Here is a 26,863-nt window from a genome sequence, read left to right on the forward strand (position 1 = left end):
GTGTGGCTTTAAGAGTCGTCTCTATTTTTAGTCCTGTAACCTTGAGATGGGATTTCTTTTCTGGCACTAGTATCTTAGTGTTTTTTCTCCTTTGCTTTCCTTTAGAAATGTGAACCTTAACGTGAACCAGACAACCCACCAATGATTCATAACATGCTTCATTGCTCCAGGTTCTCTCATCTAAATAACTGATGGATTGATACTTAACTACACACATAAAAAAACCCCCAAAACAAACAAACAAACAAAAAGAAAGAAAAAAAACAACTCCAAGCTTTACTGTTTTAACTATACTTTTAGGATTCCGGGGTTACAGAATATCCAAGTTTAGGACTATTTCTCATGAAAAGTATCTTATTTTTCCTTTGTTATACTTTGGAATCCTAGGTATAAAGTGTTGTGGGTTCTTGCTACCCCCTTCCTTTCTGTCAGCTACAGCTACCTCTATCTACTGTTGTCTAGCACAAGATGAAGTGCGTTGAGTAACATTTTAATGTTAAAGTACTAATTGCTCAAACCAAACATAAAAAATGGAAGTCATTCTTGTTAAGGGTCATTTGTTTCTGTGATTGGCAATCCTTAAGTAGAGAAGGCTAGTCCCTCAATAGCAGACATCCACAAAACTGCTATCTAAATGGTTGTCTCTATAGTTTTACTTAACGAAGTTCCTCTGGACCGGCCTTTGTCCTGAAAGGTAAATGTTGCCAAAATGGCTCCTATAAAATGCTGTTTAAATTCACACCACTGCGAACTGCCAGTTGTGGGAAATGCTTTCCTCTTCAGAGTGTCGAGAATATGATTCTACTTAGTAACATAGTCAACAACATTGACAACTAATTTGTTTTCACGCATTTACTTAAAAACTAGGCCAACAGAAAAGCTCTTCACAGTGAGCTGTAGAAATGCCCCTGCAAAAGCACTTCTGAAAATCGTCTGTGTTATAACAAACATTGGAAGATACGGACCAACAGCCAGAGACCTTTTCCTGATGGGCAAATCTCCCTTAGAACACGGTATAACTTTTCCGAATGTATCGTCAGTATGATCATTTGTTCATTTGTCGAACTACCGAATTAGAGCTGCTGCCTTTTTATGTAGCCCAGCAGGTTTTTGTGTCTTCCTGCCATAGGGTCTTATGTTTACTGATTGAGGGCAAAAATTGACTTACGTACATGTCTCAGATATTTAGTGCAGTAGAATACTAGTCTGATCATCATCTGAATGCGCTCTGAAAAACTAAACTATAAACAGTAATAACCTCCAGACGAGTGACTGGCCAGCAGGCTGAAGAGACGAGAAAGCAGATTATTTCAAAGGCTGTGTGAAGAAACATGTTTTAGTCCACTGCTTTTATGTTACCACGGTATACTATCCACCCGTTTTCAGTGAACTCCCCAGCAGGCACACAGGCAAATCCTGTGTTTACTTCCGCAACAGGCAGTGGCAGCAGCAGCACAAGGCACAATGGGAGGGAAAGGAGAGTTCATAGCTAGGGCAAATTCCTACTGATTTCTAACAGCATATGCTTCCTCATGCCACAATTTAGAGCAGCTACAGCTCAGTATCTTGAGAATCACAGCTGGTTACTGTTTTTCCACCTCTCCTCATCCTGTATGAGGCAGATTACCTCTAGAGCGTGATACAGGGACTCGCTCTCCCTTGTATGGAGGCAGATGGTGTATAAGCCAAAGTTTCTTTCTTCACTAGCAGTGCAGCAGGTGTTCAGCCATAGGGGCCAGGGAGGAGCTGTAGCTGCAAAAGCACTGCAGCTGCTGCTTGAAAGGCACTCAGCATACCTCTGAGCTGGTCAGGCTCACACAGCTCGGGCAGGTACTCTCCCTGCTTTTTTCCTGTGGAGACAGTCCTGATTCTGCAGCACTTCAGCACACAGGTGCAGCTCATAGTCAAACGTGTATGTTCCCTTCATTGCATTAAGCAACCACAGGACTGCGAATGGTGTGTGACTACTGCTGTTTCATTTTCTGAAAGTTGTTTTTATTTGGCTTGTTTATGATTTCTTCAACAAAGATGCTTTAGGAAATACTGATAACAAAATGCAAATAAGAGTCACTACCCCCTATCTTTCTTCTCTTTTCAGTCTTAATGAAGGAGATGCACTGTCATGTTAATTTCCTGTAAACATTAGTTGCTTTTATTGTTACAACTCTCCACCTGACACACAAATGAATTACAGAATCACAGAATGGTTTGGGTTGAAAGTGACCGTTAAAGATCATGTAGATCCATAAAGATCCAACCCAGGTTGCTCAAAGCCCCATCCAACCTGGCCTTGAACACTTCCAAGGATGGGGCATGCACAGCTTCTCTGGGCAACCTGTTCCTGTGCCTCACCACCTTCGTAACAAAAAATGTCTTCCTTATCACAGAATCACAGAATGGTAGGGGTTGGAAGGGATCTCTGGACATCATCTAGTCCAATCCCCCTGCCAAAGCAGCGTCACCTACAGCAGGCTGCACAGGACCTTGTCCAGGCGGGTCTTGAATATCTCCAGAGAAGAAGACTCCACAACCTCCCTGGGAAGCCTGTGCCAGTGCTCCATCACCCTCAGAGGGAAGAAGTTCTTCTCCATCTTCAGATGGAACTTCCTGTGCCTCAGTTTGTGCCCATTGCCCCTTGTCCTGTCACTGGGCACCACTGAGAAGAGTCTGGCCCCATCCTCCTGACATGCACCCTGCAGATATTTATAAGCATTTATAAGGTCCCCTCTCAGCCTTCCCTTTTTCAGGCTAAACAAGCCCAGCTCCCTCAGCCTTTCCTTGTAGGAGAGATGCTCCAATCCCCTCATCATCTTCATAGCCTTCCACCGGACTCGCTCCAGCAGTTCTTCATATTTTCCGAACTGGGGAGCCCAGAACTGGATGCAGGACTCCAGATGAGGCCTCCCTAGTGCAGAGTAGAGTGGGACGAGAACCTCCCTTGACCTGCTGGCCACACTCTTCTTAATGCACCCCAGGATACCATTGGCAAAGGCACTTATGTCCAATCTAAATCTGCCATATTTCAATTTAAAACTGTTGCCCCCTGTCTTATAACTACAGGCCTTGGTAAAAAGTCTCTCTGTGTCCTTCTTACAAGTAAGCCCCCTTCTATACTGAAAGGCCGCAACAAGGTTCCGCGGAGCCTTCTCCTCTCCAGGATGAACAGCCCCAACTCTCTCAGCCCTTCCTCGTAGCAGAGGTGTTCCAGCTCTTTGATCATTTTTGTGGCCCTCCTCTGGACCCGCTCCAACAGGTCCATGTCTTTCCGGGGCTGAGGGCTCCAGAGCTGGATGCAGGACTCCCGGGGGGGGGTCTCACTAGAGCAGAGCAGCGGGGCAGAATCCCCTCCCTTGACCTGCTGGCCACGCCTGTGGTGATGCAGCCCAGAATACTGTTGGCCTTTTGGGCTGCGAGCCTACATTGCTGAGTCATGTCCAGTTTTTCATCCACCAGTACCCCTAAGTCCCTCTCGGCAGGGCAGCTCTCAATCACTTCATCCCCCAGCCTGTACTGATAGCGGGGGTTGCCCTGACCCCTATGCCAGACCTTGTACTTGGCCTTGTTGAACCTCATGAGATTCACACAGGCCCACTCCTCAAGCTTGTCAAGGTCCCTCTGGATGGCATCCTGTCCCTCTGGAGTATCAACTGCACCACGCAGCTTGGTGTGTCATCCGCAAACTTGCTGAGAGTACACTCAGTCCCACTGTCTGTGTCACTGATGAAGATATTAAATAGTATTAGTCCCAGTAGAGATCCTTGAGGGACATCACTTGTTACTGATTTCCACCTGAACACTGAGTTATTGACTATAACTCTTTGGACATGGCCATCCAGCCAATTCCTTCTCCATTGAACAGTCCATTCATCAAACCCACATCTCTCCAACTTAGAGGTAAGAATGTTGCGGGGGACTGTATCAAAGTCCTTACAGAAGTCCAGGTAGATGACATCCATAGCTCTTCCCTTGTCTACTGATGCAGTTACTCCATCATAGAAGGCCACTAAGTTTAGTCAAGATAAAATTTATTTGAAGACGGACTCTTGTAAATTCAAGAAATTTTGAAGATTTATCGTTTTTATGAAGAGGAAGGTTACTGTCTGTACCACAGAGACATTTAAAATGGACTGTCACACAGCTGCACATTCTTTGATTTTATCCAAACTCCTTAGAATATGAAATTATTATGATTCTTATCCTTCAGCTTTTAGAGCAATATGCCATGGAAACTAAAGGTGACCAAATTTACGAAAATATTACAAGCATTATCGCCTTTCAAAAAACCATAATCAGTGTGAAATATCATACGATTATGTAAAAGCTACCACTTGGAACTGCTCACATTCGTTCACCACGCCGATTTTCATTATACTGGTCAAACTCGTATCAGCTTGTATTTAGCTATTCATGATCCTGGTTTGTAGGGCACAATTTTATGGCCCTTGAAATGGAACAGGGTATAATCAGGACACAAGAATGACAGAAATTGCAACTAAAAATTATATTCAAATCCCAGGAAAACTTCCGTTACTAAAATGAGCACTAGAAACAATATCAAAACATAAAATGCACAGACTCAGCTATTTATCAATATGTACTGCCTTTCCTAAACACCTGTTTAACACTTGTTTAGTGTTAAACTTGTGTAGTTTGACAGCAGGTTGTGACAGAATCTAGTATGATCTCTGTGCAAAAGGAGCAAGAGACGGCTTGGCAAGGCATTTCCTTTGATAGTAACGACGGGGCAGAACTTGTCTAGGCCCAAATGAGGAGAACAGAAAGCTGTAAAACACTGCAGGTCAAATCTAAGCAGGAAACAAAGAGGACTAAAGAAGAAATTGAAGAGCACATTTCAAAGAATGCTCAAACTGGTAGTAAAAAGGTCTTTATACACAGCAAAAGAAAGAAGGTAGTTATGAAACTGGTGAGATCGCTTAACGACAAAAGTCGAAATGGGGAGGGGAGATGGCCAAGGACGGCAAAGCTAGCACAGAGAGACTGGAAGAGTTGTCTGCCCTAGACTGTGGTTGAGGGTGCTGGGGACTGGTAGCTCCACACCTGCTTCACACTGGGGAGGCCAGAGGAACCATAGTAACCTGAAGTAACTTTACAGGAAATACGAGTCCAAACAGGGAAGTGAAACACAGTGTGTATAAGCCCGCCACCTGGAAGTGGAGAAAGTCACCCGAAGCAGGTGACATTCAGCCAAAGGTGACGAAGCACCGCAGCTATCACACCGCAGAACACGGCGTGCAACCCGTCCTCGCGCCTGGGAGCTGGCCGCCAGCACATGTCTGCCAACCCAGGCCATGCCAGGGCCCACCCCGGGAAGCAGAGGTCGGGTGGTCCCACCTCTCTCGCTGAGAAGCTGACCCATTTCTGGCAGAGCTGACCGAGCGCACGGACGAACAGAGGCTGACAGGCATCGTCTGTGAGGAGCCACCGCCTGCCCGACCGCGGTGCGAGGCTCCCCACAGACCGCGCAGGAAGGGTGCGCGTCCCTCCTTCTCCCTCCGCCGCCGCGCCAGGCTGCGGGCGCAGCTTTCTGCCAGGGCGAGCGGCGTCTCCAGCCCGTCTCACCCGCACCAGGCAGCGCTGCTCCCCGCAGCCGCGCCGGGACACGCCCCCCCTTCACGCCCACCCCCGACCCTCCCGCCGCGACCCAACCGCCGCGGTGCCCGGAACGGGCAGTGACCGGCGCTGGCGGCCCCGCCCCCGCGGCAGGTGTGCGCCACAGGGCGGGGGGGTGGAGCGGCTCCCCGCCTCCGCGCCTGCGCGCCGCCGCCGCTGCGGCCCGGATTGCCCCGTCTGCGCCTGCGCGGTCCCGCTCCCGCCACCCCCCTCCCCTTCGGGCAAGATGGCGGCGGGGAGATTGGTGCCGGGGAGCGAGTGAGGGGGGCGGCCGGGCTGGCGGGGAGAGGGCCCCGGCGCCGCGGCTGAGGGAGGCGGGTGCCGGGCAGGGGCTGGGCCCGCGTAGTAGCTGGGGAGGAGGCCGGGGCTGCCCCCGAGCCCGCGGCGGGGATGAGGAGCTGGGGAGACGGGGCAGGGACCGGCCGTCTCCGGTGAGGAGCGGGAGCGGCCGCCCCCGTATGCGCGCCCGCCGGCTGGCCCCTCACGCCGCCCCGGGGAGGAGGCGCGGCGCTGGGCTCCGCGGCAGCGGCGGGAGGCGTCGGAGGAGTCGCGGCGGTGCTGCCGGGCGGGGAGAGGAAGGCGGACAGGTGAGTGCCCGTCGGCCGGACCGCCGGCCTCGGTGGCCCCTGCCCGCTTCACCGGCCCCGTCGCCCCCTCCTCCTCGGGCGGGTGCGAGCCGGGCGTCCGTCTGGCGAAGGCTGGGGTGCGCTTCCTCGGCCCTGCCGCCGGGCGAGGGGGCCATGGCGCCGGGAGGGGGCCGGGTCCCGCGGGGGAAGGAGCCTGATCCGGGGGGGTGTTACTGAAGGCCAGCAGCGGCTTTTGTTCTTCTGGTGGTATAATGCGGTTTGGCTTGGCTTAGTGGATTTGTTCTTCAAAATCTGCCTGGTAGTATTCAGATGTTCGATAGCTGAAATACGGCTGGAGTGTGAAGGCGACAGGGTCAAGGCCCTGCCCCTAGGTCTTGGGAAGAGCTCGGCTGCTGTCTTCTGTGGAAAGATATTTAAAGTCCCTGACCTGCAAAAACCTACCTCTAACTGTCTGGTGAGTCGTTAACTTCAAACCTATTAGCAGGGTCGATTTCTTCTGTTACATGTCCTTTCTGACCTGTTGTAATGAGAGGTGGGTCTGCACAGGCGTCTGTGACTACAGCCTCAGTGGCCATTCGTAGCTTCAGAAGTGATTGAACGTAAAGTGAAATAGTTCAGATTTCTGTTAAAGGCAGCTTCACTTTGTAACTGCAGTGTAATGGAGAAGTGAAGATGTGAGTGTACTAAACTACATAACTGACATGTTTGTGGTTGCCTCCCACCCTTCCCCCCCACCCCCCCATAATAACTGTAAACAATCTGATGCTAGTGGCCTGTAAAAGTGGGAAGGCAAGCCTTTTGGTAATGCTGTCATAGAAACTTAACTTTCTGGAAAATAAAGTGAGGTTCTGCAGAAACTGTTTTCATGTACTTGCTCCTACCAACTACTGATTGAACAAGAGGAGTTTTTTCTGCATAGCAGTGGAGAAGTACAGATTTGATAGTTTTGCTTCACAAGTACTGCTAATGTTTTGGTAAGTTAAGGCTACGGCAAGGGTTAAGTAAGGTTAGATCACTGATTGAAATGCAGAGAAACTGAAACTTTTTCCTATTTAAGTGCTGTAATCTTATGTTTTTTAAATGGGTTTGAAAAAAATTGTATGCAAGATAGGTTCACCCAGTCCTAGGTATACAATATTATTCCTAAAAGTGAATGTTGTGAGGTCGTTGTTATGCTTCAGTTTCTGTGACTTTTTTTTTTTCTTTAGTTGGGGTGAAGACTATTTATAGAGTAGTTCTGCCCAGTGAGAAAGACCTTGCAAGTACTTGCTCTCTTTAGTGCTTTAGGTTCCAAAAAATAATAAATTATTTGGTAAAATGTATTTATACTTAGTGGTATAAAAGAAAAAAAAAAACCAACAAAATGTGGAAATCCAAATAGTGATATAGTTGTTTAAATATTTTTTTATTTCTAAATAATACAATGGGAAACACTATTGAACATAAGAATGTGTTTTACCATGTGTCGTATTTCCATGCAATGAAATCCGTGCTCAAGTATGTCAAGTTTTGATACTTAAGCATCTGTTGCACAAAGTGTTCATTGAGTAACTAACACAACTACTACAGTTTCTTTAGAAGATGCAACGAACACCAGTGTGCTGTGCCACTGTATGCAGAAAGTTCCCAGTACTCTTGTTTTGGTCTGTGTTAGTGCTAAACTAGCAGGTGTTGGCCCCGATGAACACCTGCATTTTGTATTTACAGTACCTTATGTATGCTTTTGAAAATGTATATATGTTTACTTTCAGTGAAGACTTGCAGATTCTAGAATCTTCTTAGATCTAGATAATCTCTGGAGTGAGGGAGTTCTGATTGCATTTAAAACTAGATAGCATAGTTAGCAGTAAAACTTCCTTAATCCTGTAATGATCAAGAAGGAAAAATTTTATTTTGTCTAGGCTCTGAAAATTCTTTCTTTGAGAAAAGCAAGATAGTTTGTATTGTTTTATAGTAGTTATCTTGTTTGCGTCAAGCAGCTCAGTAACAACAGAATTATTTACATAGGTATTATATATATGCTTTTGGAAATATTTTATGGTAGCAAGTTGTTCTGAAGTGTCATGAGTGGCAAGTGAAAACAGCACTGATTTAGAATAGTATGCATCTTGTTTCCACTTTCAAACTATGCCGTAGAAGTTGTTTCACAGCATGATACAGTACAAATCCATTAATTCTGTCATCTTCTCTCACACTGTCTGAAACTCAGTGTAAGAATCCTTTTTTTTTTCTTTTGCCTCATATATTCTCCTTTGAGTTGTCTAGATTTAAGTTGGACAGTAGAAAGCAAAGCATCTTTTTCTTTTCTTTGTATCAAATTACCGTGTTTTCACAGTAAAATTCTTGGTAACTCATAGGATAGTGAAAGAATGAACAATGATTTAATGGACTGAAATTATGTAGGTAACCAGCTTGGTGAATAAGACATACACTGCGAACTTTTCATTTTTTAATGACATTATCAATATTATTAGTGTTAAAAGAAAAAAAGTGTATGGAGCTTATTTATGAGCTTAGTTTTCAATGAAGTCTCCATTGTAAGTTTAAAAATGCAGGATGGCTGTACTAAATGAACGTATATGGTCTCAGCTGGGAAATGGAATCCAGTAGCTGTACATGATCTTTAAATGGAACTTCTAGCTGTTTGCTGTTCCAGTTCTTATTATTTTCATAATCCATTTATTACCAGTGTTAGCAAAGCAAAACCACTTTTACTGTATATCCGTAGCATTGTCGCCTCCAGATTCACATACCCAACTTCTGATGTTTTGGTATTTACTATCCTACACTGTTGGGGTTTTGATCCTAATTAACTTGAATTATGACTACAAGTATGACTTTGTTAAAATACTGTTAAAATAACCTGTGATAGTGGTTTCAATGGCAAGTCATGCTGTGCTGTTGTAGAACTTGGGTTGTTGGGTGATTGCTATTCAGTTTTGGTTGAAAGTTCGTGTCTTGCTTCATCAGTTGTAGCTGGACAGTAAAGCTACTAGGCAGTGATTATTTGCTCAAAATATTGGAGGTCTATATTCAGTGGAGATGGTATGTTTCAGTGGAGGTTGTGGAGAGATAGGCAGTTGGCAAAAAGGTTAAAAAGAGTAATACTTGCCTGGTTTTGTTATCTCCACGTGCTACTAGAACAGTACATCTGATACTGCTTGCTGGTCGCGGTCACAAAGCTAGTATATGCTACACTGAATTGACTGCTAAACATTAATTGGATTCCATGTGAGTATGTTAATTTATGTCTTCATTAGAGGATGATTGCTTTAATGCTAGTGATCACCAGTGGAAATGAGAAATCTTAAAAACATGAACACTTTCTCAGATCAGACAGAATTTATTTTCCCATTATTTCTACATGAATTTTCAGAAGGTGAGAAATAGAATTCGGTAGACAAGAATATTTGTAAATACAGTTGTATTAGAGCATAAGTGGTTTGATTTGTCTATGGAAATGGTAAATTAAAACGGGAGTTTAAGGATCAATAGCATTTTGAGGTGTCTTTTGTAAACATAGTGTTATTCTTCAGGGTGCATTTTAACTACAAATTGATAGAATATTAATCACAGAATGGTGGGGGTTGGACGGGACCTCTGGGGATCATCTAGTCCAGCCCCCCTGCTGAAGCAGGGTCACCTACAGCAGGCTACTCAGGGCTACGTCCACGCAGGTTTTGAGTATCTCCAGAGAAGGAGAATCCACAACCCCTCTGGGCAGCCTGTTCCAGTGCTCCGTCACCCTCAAAGTGAAGAAGTTCTTCTCCATCTTCAGATGGAACTTCCTATGCTTCAGTTTGTGCTTGTTGCCCCTTGTCCTGTCCCTGGGCACTGCTGAAAAGAGTCTGGTCCCATCCTCCTGACACCTGCTCTTACGATGTTTATAAGCATTTATAAGGTCCCCTCTCAGCCTTCCCTTTTTCAGGCTAAACAAGCCCAGCTCCCTCAGCCTTTCCTTGCAGGAGAGATGCTCCAATCCCCTAATCATCTTCGTAGCCCTCCACCGGACTCTCTCCAGTAGTTCCTCATCTTTCTTGAACTGGGGAGCCCAGACCTGGATGCAGCACTCCAGATGGGGCCTCGCTAGTGCAGAGTAGAGTGGAAGGAGAACCTCCCTCGACCTGCTGGCCACACTCTTCTTAATGCACCCCAGGATCCCATTGGCCTTCTTGGCAGCCAGGGCCCACTGCTGGCATCATGCTCAACTTGTCATCGACCCTCACTCCCAGGCCCCTCTCTGCAGAGCTGCTCTCCAGCAGGTCCACCCCAAGCCTGTACTGGTGCATGGGGTTGTTCCTCCCCAGGTGCAGGACTCTGCCCTTGCCCTAGTTGAACTTCATCAGGTTCCTCTGTGCCCAGCTCTCCAGCCTGTCCAGGTCATGCTGAATGGCAGCACAGCCTTCTGGTGTATCCACCACTCCTCCCAGTTTGGTGTCAACAGGCAACTTGCTGAGGGTACACTCTGTCCCTTCATCCAGGTCATTGATGAAGAAGTTGAACAAGACTGGGCCGACTACTGATCCCCGGGGGACATCACTAGTTACAGGCCTCCAACTAGACTCTGCACCGCTGATTGCAACCCTCTGAGTTCTGCTATTCAGCCAGTTCTCAGTCCACCTGACTGACCACTCATCCAGCCCACACTTCCTGAGCTTCCCTAGGAGGATGTTATGGGAGACAGTGTCAGAAGCCTTGCTGAAGTTGAGGTAGGTAACATCCACCGCTGTCACTTCATCTACCCAGCCAGTCATGCCCTCATAGAAGTCTATCAGATTGGTGAAGCATGATTTCCCCTTGGTGAATCCATGTTGACTACTCCTGATAACCTTCCTTCCCTCCACTTACTTAATGATGATCTTCAGAATAAGCTGCTCCATCATCTTTCCCGGGATGGAGGTAAGGCTGACCGGCTTGTAGTTCCCTGTGTCCTCTCTCTTGCCCTTTTTGAAGATTGGAGTGACATTGGCTTTCCCCCAGTCCTTTGGCACCTCTCCTGTCTCCAGGACCTCTCAAAGATAATGGAGAGTGGCTCAGCAATGACATCCGCCAGCTCCCTCAGCACTTGTGGGTGCATTCCATCGGAGTCCATGGATTTGTGGACGTCCAGATCAGTTAAGCGATCTCTCACACGGTCCTCCTCAACCAAGGGAAGGTCTTCCTTTTGCCAGGCTTGCTCTCTTACCCCCAGGGACTGGGATTCCTGAGTGCCAGGCTTAGCAGTGAAGACTGAAGCAAAGCAGGCATAGAGTAACTCTGCCTTCTCTCTGTCCTCCGTCACCAGGACACCCACCTGGTTCAGCAGGGGTCCCACATTTTCCCTAATAATCCGTTTGCTGCTGATGTACTTAGAATCATAGAAAGTTTTGGGTCGGAAGGGACCCCTAGAGGTCATGTAGTCCAACCCCCCTGCAGCGAGCAGGGACACCACTAACTAGATCAGGTTGCTCAGAGCCCTGTCCAACCTGGTCTTGAATGTTTCCAGGGATGGGGCCTCCAGTACCTCTCTGGGCAACCGTTCCAGTGTTTCATCACCCTCATTGTAAAGAATTTCTTCCTTATATCCAGCCTAAACCTACCCTGTTTTAGTTTAAAACCATTACCCCTCGTCCTGTCACTGCTGTCTCTACTAAAAAGATTGTCCCCATCTTTCCTATAGGCTCCCTTTAAGTACTGAAAGGCTGCAATCAGGTCTCCCCACAGCCTTCTCTTCTCCAGGCTGAACAAGCCCAACTCTCTCAGCCTGTCCTCATAGGAGAGGTGCTCCAGCCCTGGGATCATTTTTGTAGCCCTCCTTTGGACCCGCTCCAACAGTTCCATGTCCTTCTTGTGCTGAGGGCTCCAGAGCTGAACTCAGGACTCCAGGTGAGGTCTCACCAGAGCAGAGTAGAGGGGCAGAATCACCTCTCTCGACCTGCTGGCCATGCTTCTCCTGATGCAGCCCAGGACACGGTTGGCCCTCTGGGCTGCCAGCGCACATTGCCAGCTCATGTCCAGCCTTTCGTCTATCAGTACCCCCAAGTCCCTCTCAGCAGAGCTGCTCTCGATCCCTTCATCCCCCAGCCTGTATTGATACCGGGGATTACCCCGACCCAGGTGTAGGACCTTGTACTTTGCCTTGTTGAACCTCATGAGGTTCACACAGGCCCACCTCTACAGCTTGTCCAGGTCCCTCTGGATGGCATCCCGTCTTGAAGAAGCCTTCTTGTTGTCTTTGACATCCCTTGCCAGATTTAATTCGAGATGGGCCTTATCCTTCTTCTTTGCTTCACTTCATGCTCTGGCAGTGTTCCTTTATTCCTCCCAGGTGGCCTGTCCCTCTTTCCGCATTCCATAGAGCTTTCTCTTGCGAGTTCCACTAAAAGCTTCTTGCTTATCCATGCGGGTCTCCTGCCTGCTTTGCTAAATTTCTTACTCAGGGGCGTGCACTGATCCTGAGCAAGGAGGGAGTGATGCTTAAGTAGTGACTTCATCCACTGGAAGAAAAAGCCTTACTCATGTAGACTGTGTAGTTCAAAATAAGAATAATATAGGCTTGTGTGAAATAGTATAATGATGGCTCTCTTAATGCTGTGATATTTTTGAAGATACGAACTTATCCTGGATAGAACTCTGGTGACACAGTAAGGCATCACTTAAGGCTTAACTTCTCATGCATAGATTAAATTTTTTGAGTGAAAATTGCGTATTTTATCTGGAGATCAGATATCAGTAGAAAGCTTTCTTATTTCTGCAGTTAATGGTGTGAATGTTGGCTGCTTTAAATAGATTCTGAAGGGTGCTGAGTTTCAGAAAACTGAATTTGGCTGTTAGTAGACTGGCCTTTTTGTAGTAACCGGAATGTGAAGGGAACTGGAAGGAAACTAGGACTTCTCATTGTTGTGTGACAAGAGTGCAAAGAAATCATGAAAGCATGATTTGTGTGAGTTGGCGCTCCCTTTATTAATGGAACAAGGTTCTCAGGATCACATGAGCTTTTTTCCCTCTCTGAAACCCCTGCTATGGAGATCCCACATTGCGGCTGCTCTTCCATTTAAAGGGCTTCAGCTCAGAATCTCTTTAGAACTGAGCAATATTTTTTCTGATATAATAGTGTTAATTCCAGTTTAACACACAAATTTCATACAGAAATTTAGTTGTATGACTCAAACATGCCTCCTCTGTCTCATTGTTCTTTCACTTTAAGCTAATTGAGTCACATAGAGTTTTATGACTTGGTTGTGCTTTGCTGCTGTTTCTTGGAGGAACACTTCAATTTTTTTTTTACGTACTATGAATTGAAATTCAGTTGATAAGTGAGAAGCATTCCCTCAAGCCCCCTCTGGTTTGTTTTATTACAGGCTCTACTGGAGCTTGCATTTGGATTGCAGACTCCTTGTTTCATTAGTGAGGTGACTTCTGTCTAATGAAATTATTTCAATGCCATAGTAAGCATATTAGATAGAACAGCTGTCACTGTGTATGCCAAAGTGGATTCCTGCTCCTTGATTTGTCTCCTGATGTGTGATTTGTATGGTTGTTTTGGGTTTTTTTGTTTTGTTTTGGGTTTTGTTATACAGGAGTATTTTTCTTAACTGATTTTTGGGAATATGGAAAAGTAAGTATTCGTGTGAATAAAAATGATGTAGACTGAGGCTCTGGTTGTGTAAACCAGACATGAAGTTGAAATGTGGTGGTGAAAATCAGAAGTACAGTAATATTAAATGTTAGTGGAAATTATCCATCAAATTGTCTTTGCTAGATTTTTTTTTGGACAAAAGTCCTGTAAATATCCTTGTTTTACACTTATTTATATATACATTTATATTTATATATACCTTTATATTCAGGTATAAACAGCAGAACAGATCTCAATCCGTGTTGCTACTTGTGTTAGCCTTGGAGAAATAGGGTGATCTGCAGAGTGATAGGAGCAAAGTGTTACTACATCTGAGTTATTACAAGGAGTTTGTCCAACCTAGTAGTTCCATGTAATGTGGCTTTGTTGTAATTATTTCCTAGAAATTGAGCGGTGTTCATAAAAACAAAGAAATATGGCATGTAGTGAGCAGAGATTTGTGTTGTTGCAAAGACTGTTTCTTGTTTTGGGTTTTTATAATTAATAGTTTTTCGTAACTAGTCTTTGTAATAAATTTGTGGCCTTCTCTGCTGGGTTAGAGTTGATAGAGTTCTTTATTCTCAACAATTCGATCATTATAATAGTGGTTCTCCTAGTTGTTACAGACAGCTGTTACTGCACTGTTGGTGTAAAGTTCTTGCTTAAAATGTTTAATCTTGCAGTTTATCTCTGATCATTGATTTCCCAAGCTTGTGGAGTTTGATGTGAGTGATACTGCTTTTCATGACAGTCGTGCTTGGATTTGGAGGACAACAGAAGAAAAGGTGTTGAAGGTAGAAGAGTAGTTATATGTTGTAATTAAGGAAAACAAAGAAGTGTGCTGCAGAGCAAGTTAAAATCTAGGTGAGTATATAGCTGTTCCTGTATTTCAGTGCTTTTGTTTGTGGGGAGCAGCACGAGAAGGTGTAGTTATTCATTGCACTATAGACCTGAAGATCAAATTTACACAGTCTGTTAAGAAGCAGTAGTATATGCTACTATAAGAAAACTACATACTGAAATGGCTCTCTTTGCATGTGCATGGGTTCTTTTTTAAGGAATAGGATAATCATTTTTTCAGAGATCATATGTACTATTTTTGTTGTACAAATTACTTACATGCTAAATATACATTCTAGGAAGTCCTGCTTTGTAGTTAACATTAATGTACCTTTCTTCAGGCGTGTTTGAGAGCATATGAAAGATGTCATGAGAAATAAATTTACCACGTTGATACCTACTTAGTGGCATGGGAATTTAGTAGTTTAAGATTAGACTCTTTAAATTCCTAATTTTTTTAAAAGTGTTATTTCAGACATGGTAACAGTGCTGTCCTGGAATGTAGTAACTCTAGAAATTAAGCTTTTCATGAGGCTGTGGCATAAGAATTTGAGCAGGTATGTTCATGTTCTGTAAGAAGCAGTCACACTATTTGTTATCCTAATAGATGCTTTAATGGTCAAGGCTTCTTCTAATATTGTGGAGTAACAGCAGTTTTTATTTTTGTTTGAATGATAATGGAAACATTGAAACATTCGATTATCCTTGACAACTCAAACATTTTAAATGTTCCTATATTTAAAAAAAATTTGGAGTTAAAAATGCCTAATTTATCTTTGATTTGTTTTAATAATGCAATCCATTCCTTGCTGGCTTGAACCATCTGAAAAGAGAATGTTAGAAAGTGCAACAATGTTTTGTTTTGTTTTTTACTGCAGGAGTGTTTACTGCCACTTCAGCAACAATTACCTCCCTTGCTTTGGGTGTGTGTAACATCCTTTGGAATAGGCTAAGATTCATCCAACTGTGAAACACGGCATTCCTTTTGAAAATGGAGCAAAATAGGTTGATCAGACAAGTTCATAATCTAATTTATATTTTGTGTATACAGTATCTGAATAAAAATACTGAGTTCCTCAGCTGTTCCTGTTGGACGCAGGTCATAGTAATGCTGGCTTTATAGATCTCAATTCAGATGTCAGTCTTGCAAAGAACTTCCAATTTGCCTCAAGTTGCTGACATCTTAGTGTAATACTGCTACTCAGATTAAATAATTTTCTTCTATGGCTACTTGCTTTCAAAACAAGTAATGTCAGGTGCATTTTGAAAATATGATTGAAAGTATTTTTTCTTGGTGCAAAGTCTTTTGGTACTCATATTGGTCTTGATGGTTGGTTGTGTTGGTCTTTGCTATTTGGTAAAGATTAAACAAAGTTTGGTTAAACTCTGGAGTTCTAGAAGCTTGTTCAGAAGACCAGCAATTTAGCATGCCTTCATGTGCAAACTTTTTGGTGAAATTAAATGCTGACTTCTAGCTCCCAAAGCTTTGAAACATTGTCAAAAGGCTGCTTAATGCCTTGTGGAGGCCAAAGGAGGTGAGTGAGCTTCACACTACTCTTGCCTACTTAGTGAAAAATACAGTTCCAGTAGCTGATCTAGTTCCTGGTTTGAAATTTTAGTTCCATGTTGCAACCTGCTTTTTCCATGCTGGCCAATTTATCTCTTTGCTATTCAGTAAGTGCTTCAAATAGATAGGTAGGCACTTCATTTTCATGACAAAGAAGTCAGCTTCCATTCTGAAAGTGAAGTTTGTATTTTATCAATCCTGCTCTAGTGCCCTTCCTGTGCCTATTATGCTTGCCCCAAGGAGGGGTTGTCTCTTTTCCTCGTGTTTAGGAGTTCTTAGAATAGAAAATTCCCATTTATGATGTGAAAGTGTATAGGTCATAAAGGGCTAAGTAGCTTTGGTTCTTTTACTATAGTAGAAGGGGTAGAAGACCAAAGTTGCTCTGACCTTTTTTTGTTTGGGTGTTTTTTGTGGGTTTTGTTTGGTTTTGTTGGTTGGTGATTTTTATTCAGCTTTTTTTTTTTTTAGTGGAGGAAAAAAAGATTAAGGTATTTGAATTAGACATTCCACAAAGGAAACACTGTACATGCCTTGAATAACGGGATTTCTGGAGTTAAATGCCTGCCTTGCCTCACTGAGATTGTTTGCAACGTCTGTATTTTCTGCTCAGAAAGACCTACATTGAAGATTTCGACTCTTTCTAAGCTGTTTCCCGCAGAACTTGCGATCCAAGGGCTCATGTAAAGTATCCTTGATTACCCTGTGTTAGTCATTAAAGGCTTGGATGTAGAATGAAGTTTGGGTAAAATTGTTGGCTGTCAGCAGGTGCTATACACCAGGATCTAGACCAACCAAAAAAAAAAAAAGCTGACTACATTAAAATTTACTTATTTACTTACTTTTGGCATTCAAAATCCTCCTTGTCATCAGTTTTGGAGTAAAAGATTTGGTGCCAGTAATCTTAATGCTATAATTGGCACCTATTGCAGCTGAGGCAACGCTGAGTTATGTGGGAGTCTGAGGCTAGCAGAACCTAATATATGACTGTATTCCTTCCACATTGTTGCTTTTTAACACAAAGCTAAATTGATTTTCTTATAACACAATGTAACAAAAATTTTGTTTACAGACTTTATCAATCCCAGGACTAAGCACAACTCTGAATATTTCCCAGTTCCCATATATATCTATTTCTTTAATCTTTCTTGCTGCCGGGCTTCCTCCTGCCCTCTATTTCAGCGGAATGGGTCCACTGGGATTTTGTTCCTGGGTATTCAAATTCTTCAACTACAAGCTTTTCATTGTATAGGACTCTAATTTTAGGCCAGTCTAGTGGAGTGGTGACTCAAACTTCTGTAAAATCCCTATTTCTGCAAGAACAGCAAAAAACCCCACAGAGTTCCTGCCATTTGCTCTAGCATTTTTCTACATTTTGGATTTTGTTGTTATTTCAGAGGAAACCACAGTTCTAAATTAGAAAGACAAGCTGAAAAAGGGCATTAGCTAGCATGATTTTTTTTCTTGGGTTCCAAATATAGTGTATTTTTCTATAAGTATTGTCATATATGGTCATGACTTTTTAAAAAATCTGTATAGACTCAGGCTAGAAATGTCATCATAGAATAACGGCACTTAATTCACATGTGTAGTCTCTAAATATGGTTCAGAATGGTTTAAGATTGGGACTCAGCTTGGAATCAATGAAACATTTTTAATTCTATCAGATCAATTTTTTGCACTTGGATGTCATTATAATTGCATCCAGGCTACCAGGAAGCACAGTATGTTTGAGTACCAGTTCATATACGAATGTGGTGATTATATTTTTGTCTTAATATCCTTGCTCATTTAACGTGTGTACTCTGTAAATCTGTGTCCTTGCATTCAGTTAGACTCACTCCACTGTTGTGTTGACGCTACCAGCTACCAGTGCAATCAAGTAGTCAGAATATTATGAGACTTGTTGTTGGTTAATACAAGACTAATGGGATGTTTGAGTTGGCATGGAATTAGGTCTCTGACAAAAGATTTAGATGCCAGTCCAAGTGATGGCTTGCTAATTAAATGTCTAAATGTCATTGTTAAGACCTTGAGAACTAGACGTGATTCATAAAGCTTTTTCCAAAAAATGTTTCAAGTGCTAGAAGCTGAAAAGAATGAATTGAATGGAGAAGGAGCGCTTGTCTTCCTCTAAAACCAGTGTATTTGTGTATTGCTTTATTTGCATGAAAAAGTAGTTGTCTGTACATGACTGTCTTTATACTGTTCCAAATCTCTCTCAATTTTACTTTTGAGTGAGATGTCCAGATCGTTTTTTTTCCAATAGTGAAATAGTGCTTTCAATGATGTAAAGGTGCTGAAGAGTTGAAGAGTCCATATGTGACTGTCAGTCTAGTATGCATGCAGCAAGGCAGACCTGAAACTAGTGTAATGGCAAAGCCTGGTTGTAATTCACTGTTGTATATTTTAGAAGTCTTAGATGTTTTAGAATGTTTCAACTTGTTCAGAGAATAATGGGAAAATGTCTGCCTTCGACCTATTGGGGTTACCATGGGTCTTGGTCTCTGCCAACACATTAATTCTTGCCTTTAAAGTCAACTGCTCTGAATATAGGTAGTGTAGGAATGTATGAATTTGTTACTTGCTCTATTGGTGTTTATTGCTTGAAAATTTTATGACTTGTGGCTGATAAGTAATGGGGTTCTCTACAAAGACAAGCGATTGTTCATGTGGGTAGTTTGCCACCTAGTTTGCTGCTTGAAGGAGAATTGCATAGTTTGTTCATGTTCTTTTAATTTTATTGCACCATTTGTAAACATGGATGCATAGTGCTCTTCATAACTCTTGCTTCTGTTCTACATTTCGTGAGTTGCTATGTAATTATATTGCAGGAGGCTCTAGAAGCCCTGTAAGCATCAGAATTGCTCTGTGCTGGGCAAACCTCAAATCCATAAAAAGGCACGTTTCCTGTACTGAAGCAATTACACTGCTCGTAGCCTGCGGTGTAGGACGCATTTGAACTGAGCAATAAGATTTTCATGAGGCTCACTACTAGAGCTTGCCAGCATTGACTCTTTGGGAAAGGAAAAGTAATAAACAGTAAATAAAAGAGTATCAGGAAAGTATCAGCCGGATGTGGACTAGAAAGCCTCTGCTCTTGTAGCTCACTTGTCTTTCAGTGAAGTCATGCTATACAGCATTTCATGGAAGTGCTTGGGCTCGATGGAGTGGCCGTGCCCCATCAAGTGGGTGAGGCGCAGGCATACCCTTCTGTGTGGTGGCTGCAGATCTGGATGCACCAGAACAGCTGCAGACAAGTCACTCGTCCAGATGGCTTTAGTCATATACATGTTTGATCCTGTGATGGAGTGCCATGACGTGAATCTCATCTGACGTTTCCAAGTGATAACACATATCTGGTCACAAGATAGGGCAAAAAATTCATAGAGAGAGGAAAAAGAAAGAAGTGAGATTAGGGAACAATTAATCCATAATTTTAAATAAGAAAGTTTCAGTTACTGCTGATTGTGTTTCTGGAGAAGGACTTTGATTTTCTGTTCATGCGACAGAAGGGATATTGCTGGTGACATGGGATGTCTTCTATTGTTTCTTCCTTGTCACAACAATACTTAATGTGAAGATTTGTTTTTCTCTTGCCACCTGGGGTAACTGGATTGCAAAATTAACTCCTTTGATGTTGTGGGAAATGCTTTAAATTCTTGGGCTCTCAGCGTACCTCGATTCTCAGGCACTGTTTGCCTGCAAGGCTACTTTATTTGGAAGTTTTGTTTGTGTAGAAACAATGTCCTGTTTCTCCTGTAAACTCCTGTCCAGAGTTTACTCAGTATCGCTCAGTGCCAGGGAAACTTTAAATCTGAATGGTTTGAGTTTTAACATTAAAAAAGTACAAACTATTTCTTGTAAGGGATCAGTACTTGATTAAAAATATAAACAGTTATAAAAGAGTAATGGATCAATAAAATGCAAGTCCATGCTGAGGAGGAAGATCTGTCAAATATGTTTTTCCCTAAATCCCAGCTAGTTAGGGCTGGTGTTCTAGCCGAATTGCCTTGGGGATCTTTGAAAATACATCTTTTCATTTAAGATGGAAGTATTGGGGTTATGTCTTGGGAGGAAAAAAACAGTGTTCTTTCAGTATACTTAGTGATGGTAAGCTTTTTAAAATATGGTTATGATTATTTAAAATTTCCCTTCCCATGTCTGTAGGGATTGGAATCTGAGACGCAAAATGTATCTGTAATCGGCAAGATGTGTTTCCTCTCAGTGATAGTTTTTTAAATTGTAGCTCTAGCCTCAGCATTTCAAGAGAGTTGCAAAGTTACATAGTTCAATTTTGCAGTTGTAGCATATGGTTCTAAGATCTAATACACACAACTTGCGTATTTTGATTGTGTAAGTTGAGTAGTTGGTTGCCCTGGATCCAAGCTGGGGAAAGGAAGCTGGCACTCAAATATGCACTCTATTTAGATCAAGGAGTTTAAAACCACTCCTGGCTTCTCAGTTTTTGACAAACTTCAGTGCATTTTTCTGCTCTGTTACTCCACTGATGCTTTATTTGTTCTGGGCATGGCTGTCAGCCCTTTTCTTCTTCAGTTGCTGTTCTGCAGCACTTTCCTGAAATAACTTGGGTAGTGGTAAATTTTTAGTAGTAGCTGTTTCAGATGCTGGTTTTGTTCCTTTGATGTTGCATGTTGATTTCCAAGATGCAGAATGGCCCAAAGAAAGGCCAGCTATGTGTGAATCCTAAAAGTGTGGATCGTAGAGCGCTGTTGCTACCCGTATAGAGCTTGGTACTGGAAGCAGCTCGCCTAGAGATGCAGTGAATATTTCAATTTTGTATTCCTTTTCCACTGAGTGGGTAGATCAATTTCAAAAAGTATTCATGCTGCTTGAATACTGTATAGGGCAGCTTATACTTGGATTTTTGTTCCTTACTGGCTATTCAGTAAGGTGAACCTTCATTATTAGGAGAAAATATCCGAAGATGGTATAGACTCCTCAGATTTTTCTAAAAACAATCTCCACCCCACTGGAAGCAAAAAGACATTTTTCAACCTCGCCAGTGTTACAGAAACTAAGATCTGAAGATGCCATTTGCTCAAAATGCCCAAAGAAAGGCATAACTCCTAGAACCCACTCCACCAACACCGTAAAACCCTGTATTTTGAAACGAGGCTGTGGATTTTTTACTTTCAGTGATCTCACTAAACTGTGTGCCAAAAGAGGAGGAGTGAAGAAAAAAAATAGTGTGCCACCAATGCCTAAAGGCTTGTGTAACAGCAAATTCCCTAAGGGAGTGAGACCAAGATCATCCAAGGAAGCATTTTTATGGTGAGAAAATAAGCTGAAGAGAGCAAGAACATTTCCTAAACAAAAGCTAACCCGAAAATCTGACATGAATCATTGTGCTTGATGATTAATATGGTTGTGAACAGGAAGATTTGATGCTTGCCAGGTGTCTGTGGTGCTTGTGCTACCTGGCAGCACAAGTCTGTTATGCAGGAGTTCTGCTTCCCACAGCAGCTCGTCTCTGCATACACAGAGATTAATTAATGGTGAAGTTCTGCATTGGTCCTGAGGACAGAGCTGGAGGACTTTTCTTTCCTAACCTTTAGCAATTAGCTGAATCTCGGTAGTGTGATACTTGATTATAATTGTTGCAGCACATCACAAGTGTATGCACACTGCAAGGAAAGAAATTCTTTCAGGATTAAATGGATTATAAACTTTCATGCTTTTCAAGCCCAGAATGGGTCCCAGTACTCTTTAGTATGACCCTTATGTTAGAAGCTGCAGAACACCAGACCTCAGTATTCCTTAAAGAAATACTTTGTCTCACCTTGTGGGCTCAGTTCCTACTGAGATGTTGTGATTTGATCAACCTTAGCAGTGTTAGGAAATTCAACTCCCATTTCTCTGATTTCCAGCTGATCGATCTCTTTGAACTTATACCAAACTTGGAAATATTTTCAATATACAGTAATTAGAAACAGCCTACTTATTGCTAAACTAGCTAAGTTGTACTCCTTAGACCATACAACATAAATCTTCCTCAACAAACTGTGGTCCTTCTTTGAATTCCTTATTAATCACTTCTTGAGTCATTCTTTGAACTCCTGATTAATCACTGTTACGTACTGAAGTGTGGAATTTTTTGACATTTTTAAGGAAGATAATATGTATCCTCAGATTACTTGTCAACACTATCTTGTAAAGGATAGTTTTTCTAGATCAATTTGATATGGTTGGCATGTTCTAGGTGAAAGCGTCTGAGGCTCAGGCCTTAAGCGTTGAAAAGACTATAATTGTGGTGAGAGAACTCACAGCCACAACTTAGCAAGTTCTTTGTGTTTCTACATGTTGTCACAGCCTTTCTTAATGCAGTGGGCTTTAAGAAACCTGCCTATAGCTGGAACATTTTTTCTCTTAGCAGACTTGGGAGAATGGTGATGGTTAACATACGATTTTGTAAGAGGTCTTTGCCTACAGGATTCCACAAAAAATGAGCTTCCCTCCTTTTCAGTATCCTCGGCAAAAAGCATGTTGATGACCTTTAGCTAAATAGATTTTTAACTGATTTGTTACCACTAAAATGTCAGAATGCTTACAAGAAATCAACTCTTGCATTAAGAACATCTGGTTCAAACCAAACAAAGGGAAAACTGAGAAGAAGCTTGTGAAGAAAAAGGTAAATATTACACTAAAGTGATAGAGCTTCCATTTGTTAGAAAGTTGTGGAGTTCTGGGATGCTCCTGGGTTCACTGTAAAGCTTATATAACCATGTAACATCCAGTTCTTTAGCAGTGACCTCTGTCAACCACAATGTAACAAGAAACTGAATCTCATCACCCATTTCCATGTGCAGTCATGCATTTGTCATGTACAGATGTGAGTACTGCAGCTTCTTATGGCTGATGCTAAATATTAAGAAGCAAAATAGAGCTTTGTCTTGTAACTCGGGCCACTGTAAGTATTCTAGGTATGTGCTCAGTTTCTTGTGGGACTTACCTTTAATCAGTTTCTGAGCAACTGATGGATGTGCAGCCCTGGATGAAAAGGTACATCAGAGCCAAGAGCTATGCAACAGGACAAAGTAGTCAAAGACAAAGGGCTTTATTACAAAAGATGGCTGTAGTGGAGACCGGGCAGATCCAGAGCATGACACTCTCCAGGAAACACGGGAAAACATCAGTTAGTGATCTTTCTTTAAACATTTAATGTTTTCCTACTCTGTGGCCCAGATGGGGAAAAGAGGAGAAATCTGTATTAATGAACAAAGTCATCTAGGGGGAGCTTTTCCTCTGAAAAAATTCCCCAGAGAACACCTGAGGGACACTAGACAAAGCCTTTTGTATGGAAGATGTTCAGCCTTCAATAGCGTTACCATATTACTGAAACGGAATTAAAGATGGGTTAAAAGGTGCAATTATAGGTTTCCAGAAGTGCTGTTTAAGCCTTTAGTTTGCGGTTAGTTTGGAATGAGTGGGTAGGCACGTGCATGAATCAGTGGAGTAAACTAAACCACACTTGAAAGTCAACTCTTTAGTTTATCTGGTCAACGTGAACTCATTTTCTGTACATTACAGACAAATGATAAGTTTTCTAGCTCACATCTTCAAAATCGGCTTTCCAAATTTCTGTGAAAGTCGACCCCATTGGTGGGTTGAATGAGGACCATCAATTTCTATTTTCTGCCTTTTTAGCTTTATCTTTCTTGTGTATTGTTGTAGCAGAGCTTTTTGGATAGGATTGTTTTTCCATTTAAAAGACAGATATCTGTGAAAACTAATGCACAATGTTAATATCGGGTAAGATGAAGACATCTGCAGTTAGTTGGGGAAAGCAAGAGCTAATATAGGTATGTATTGAACTTCTCTGTTGCCTTTCATCTGAGGTACTGCACAACATTGCTCTGACTTGCTACCTCCTGGTGTCCTACAGGTGAGGCCCAGACTGAGGAAACACTCAAGTGTGTTGATATTTCAACAGAAATATTGCTGAGGAAGAAATATTGTACTCCAAATTAAAGTCCATTAGAAATGAAGCCTAACAACTGCCATGCTTTGCCCTAGTCTTGAGAGGAGATGGAAGAGAAAGGTAAATATAGGGAAGGCTGAAAATATAATATGCAGCTGCTTAGAAGGCAAAGAAAACACAAGGAATAGCTGAAATAATAAGTGGTAATTACAGTACACAGATAACTGTGAACTATCTAACAAGCCTGAAGGAGCTGCAGCAGAGGAAACAAAGCGGTACAGTACTGCAATACTGCAATGTTTTTAATTAGAGGATGAGGAAACTATAGGTTATGTGACACAAAGTTTTGTAAGGCGGGGTTTATTGTGTAGCTGAGATAGAAGAATGGATAAATGGATGGTGTTGTTTACTGGGTTAGTGGTTTGCTATGCAAACTCTTTTCATTATTGTACGGTTTTTAGAACGTACGTGACTAATATTACAGATTGGGCCATGGCTCCATACTAGACCTAACAGATGTGAGGAAGGAAGCAGTCTTTCTCCTTGAGTCTTCATTTCTGTAAGTTTCAGCAAGAAACCTGCATGCAGACAGAAAAACTTCATGAGATGGCAGAAAGCAGGAGTGGTAGATGCCCCAGAGAGCACAGTATTTCTGGGCAAAACTAAGGAATTGGCAAGCAATAAGAGTATTAGATAGTAAAGGACTTAAAGAGCAGGTGATAGCTTACTGTGCCCCTGACTTGTTTATGAAATAATTAACCATCATGCATTTTTCTGCTTTTCTCATTTTGCTCATGTTACTTGACTTTCCGGCAGTTAATTGACCACTGTGAAAGACAGATCTTTTCATTACTTGTAGAAAAATCTTCTCAAGTTCAGGAACCTGTAGCAAAGCCTGCTGGGGGGGAAAGTAGGATTTTAGTACGTCACTATAACGGAAAAATCTTAAAAGAACAACTTGATATCTGATTTTCTGTTCTCAGTACAGAAATTTCTTGCTTATTTTTGCAGGACTAGTGTCAGAAGAGTTGAGTGGGTGTGTTCTGGATGATGCATTAGTAGCAGTGACAGTTCTTTTCTCCTTTACGCGTCTGCATGAGAAAGGTGGTCCTTTAGTTTCTTGATCCTCAGGAAACCTCTTTTTCTGATGATCGTTCTAATGCTTTTAGTTGGAGGTCAGCTGTATGGGGAAATAATAAGGTACATTACTGAGAGAATCAGGACAAAGTAGGAATACAGCTTTTAATGGTCAAAACACTGATATTAATGCTGATGGGAGCTGGTTATGAGCATTCCCAGTCAATGTGTAAAGCTTATATTAGTAAGTGAAGTTGTGAAGGCAAGATATCTTAAGTCGGCAATGCTACATTTCACGTTTGCAAATAATACCAACTATAGTACCTGGCAGCAGAGAAGGAGAATTTTACTCATCCAACCCACTCGCTGCCCAGGGTCTCTGAGGGTAGGTAGTACTGTGCATGTACAATGACTAATAATGAACCATCAATCACTTAAATATATTAAATAGTGGAAAGCTTCTAGGGAGAAGGGTACTGCTGCAGAGGGTGAGGTTGTGAAGGCACAGAGAACTGTCCCATTTATGAGCCAGTTATCTGAAAACAGAAACCCTCTTGCATTTTCTGTTTTAATAGTCTTGTTTTTATGAAGGAAGTAAATAGTTTGGAGGATGTCCTATGTGTTTTTAGAAATGTGAATCTTAATCTGTTCAGAGCTTTTATTTAGCACTAGTTAATAGTGGGGGGAAACGGGGTTACAATGATTTTATTTGGTCTCAGACTGGATTTTTGTAAATACAGTAAGCTGGGAAATAAGTAGTACACGGACTACATCAAATATTCTAAGAAAAGATTGATAATTCCTTTTCTGGAGTCAGATTCCCATTTGACTATTTGAGAATGCTGTGCTGGGTAGACTGCAGGGATCTTTTCCAAAATAATAGAAGTGATTTTATTTCGAGTACTGAAACTGAGCTGATATTTTTCAATACTAAAATTTTGTGTCCCTGGGTTTTGACAGCTTACATGCAGAGATTTCTTTCTTTTAATAGATTTTAAAGGAGTTTTTCATGTAATACAGGGCTGGTATTGCTAGATCGGTCTTGGTGATCGTATCTTTCAAAGAATGAAAAAGCCATCTTGTTCCTTCTCCCAGGTAGAAAATAACTAACCTAAAATAAAAACTTAGACCTTTTTCTGTATAGTTTCTTTCTGTGTTTTATTTTCTCCTGAGAGTCTGACATTTTTTATTCATTCAAATACTGTTTCATTGCTATCAGTTCCGTTAGCAGAATCCAGAACTGCACGTAGAAAGCAGTTTTGAAAGAAAGTCAGAGTATGTCTCACAATACCATTCACCTGTTTGCCTGTATATCAATGTTTTAACACCGCTGGAAGACACATGATGAGAAAGGTCATCTTATAACATGCTGTTCATTAAACTGAATTTCACTTAATACTGGATTTTGCTTCAGAGGCAAGTGCATGTGACAGACACAAAACAAGCTAACATTTTTATGAAATCGTTAACAGAATGGGCATTACTATGAGGAAGGAAGGGAAAGCTTTCTGCCTCCCACTCAGCTGTCATCTCTTCCTGTTTTGCAAATAAATACGGGACTTCATGCTATAGAGCAGTGAATCTGACATTGCTCGTCAGCACTGAATTTATTAAAACTTACGCAG

At 42.2% G+C, this 26,863-nt stretch overlaps 1 protein-coding gene across 2 annotated transcripts in view; it reads left to right on the forward strand.

The window, feature by feature from the left end:
• Positions 1 to 5,881: 5,881 nt before the first annotated feature.
• APC (APC regulator of Wnt signaling pathway) overlaps positions 5,882 to 26,863 on the forward strand; it is a 104,168-nt gene continuing 83,186 nt past the window's right edge. Inside the window, exon 1 of one of the 2 annotated variants that reach the window (XM_075411722.1) lies at positions 5,882 to 6,218. The gene's annotated coding sequence lies outside the window, so the exon portion shown is untranslated. Of the gene's footprint in view, positions 6,219 to 10,779; positions 10,928 to 26,863 lie in introns of those variants that run through there. The other variant, XM_075411723.1, reaches the window with a different exon arrangement.

The sequence above is a fragment of the Opisthocomus hoazin genome, chromosome Z (assembly GCF_030867145.1).
Source record: "Opisthocomus hoazin isolate bOpiHoa1 chromosome Z, bOpiHoa1.hap1, whole genome shotgun sequence".
Lineage (NCBI taxonomy): Eukaryota > Metazoa > Chordata > Aves > Opisthocomiformes > Opisthocomidae > Opisthocomus > Opisthocomus hoazin.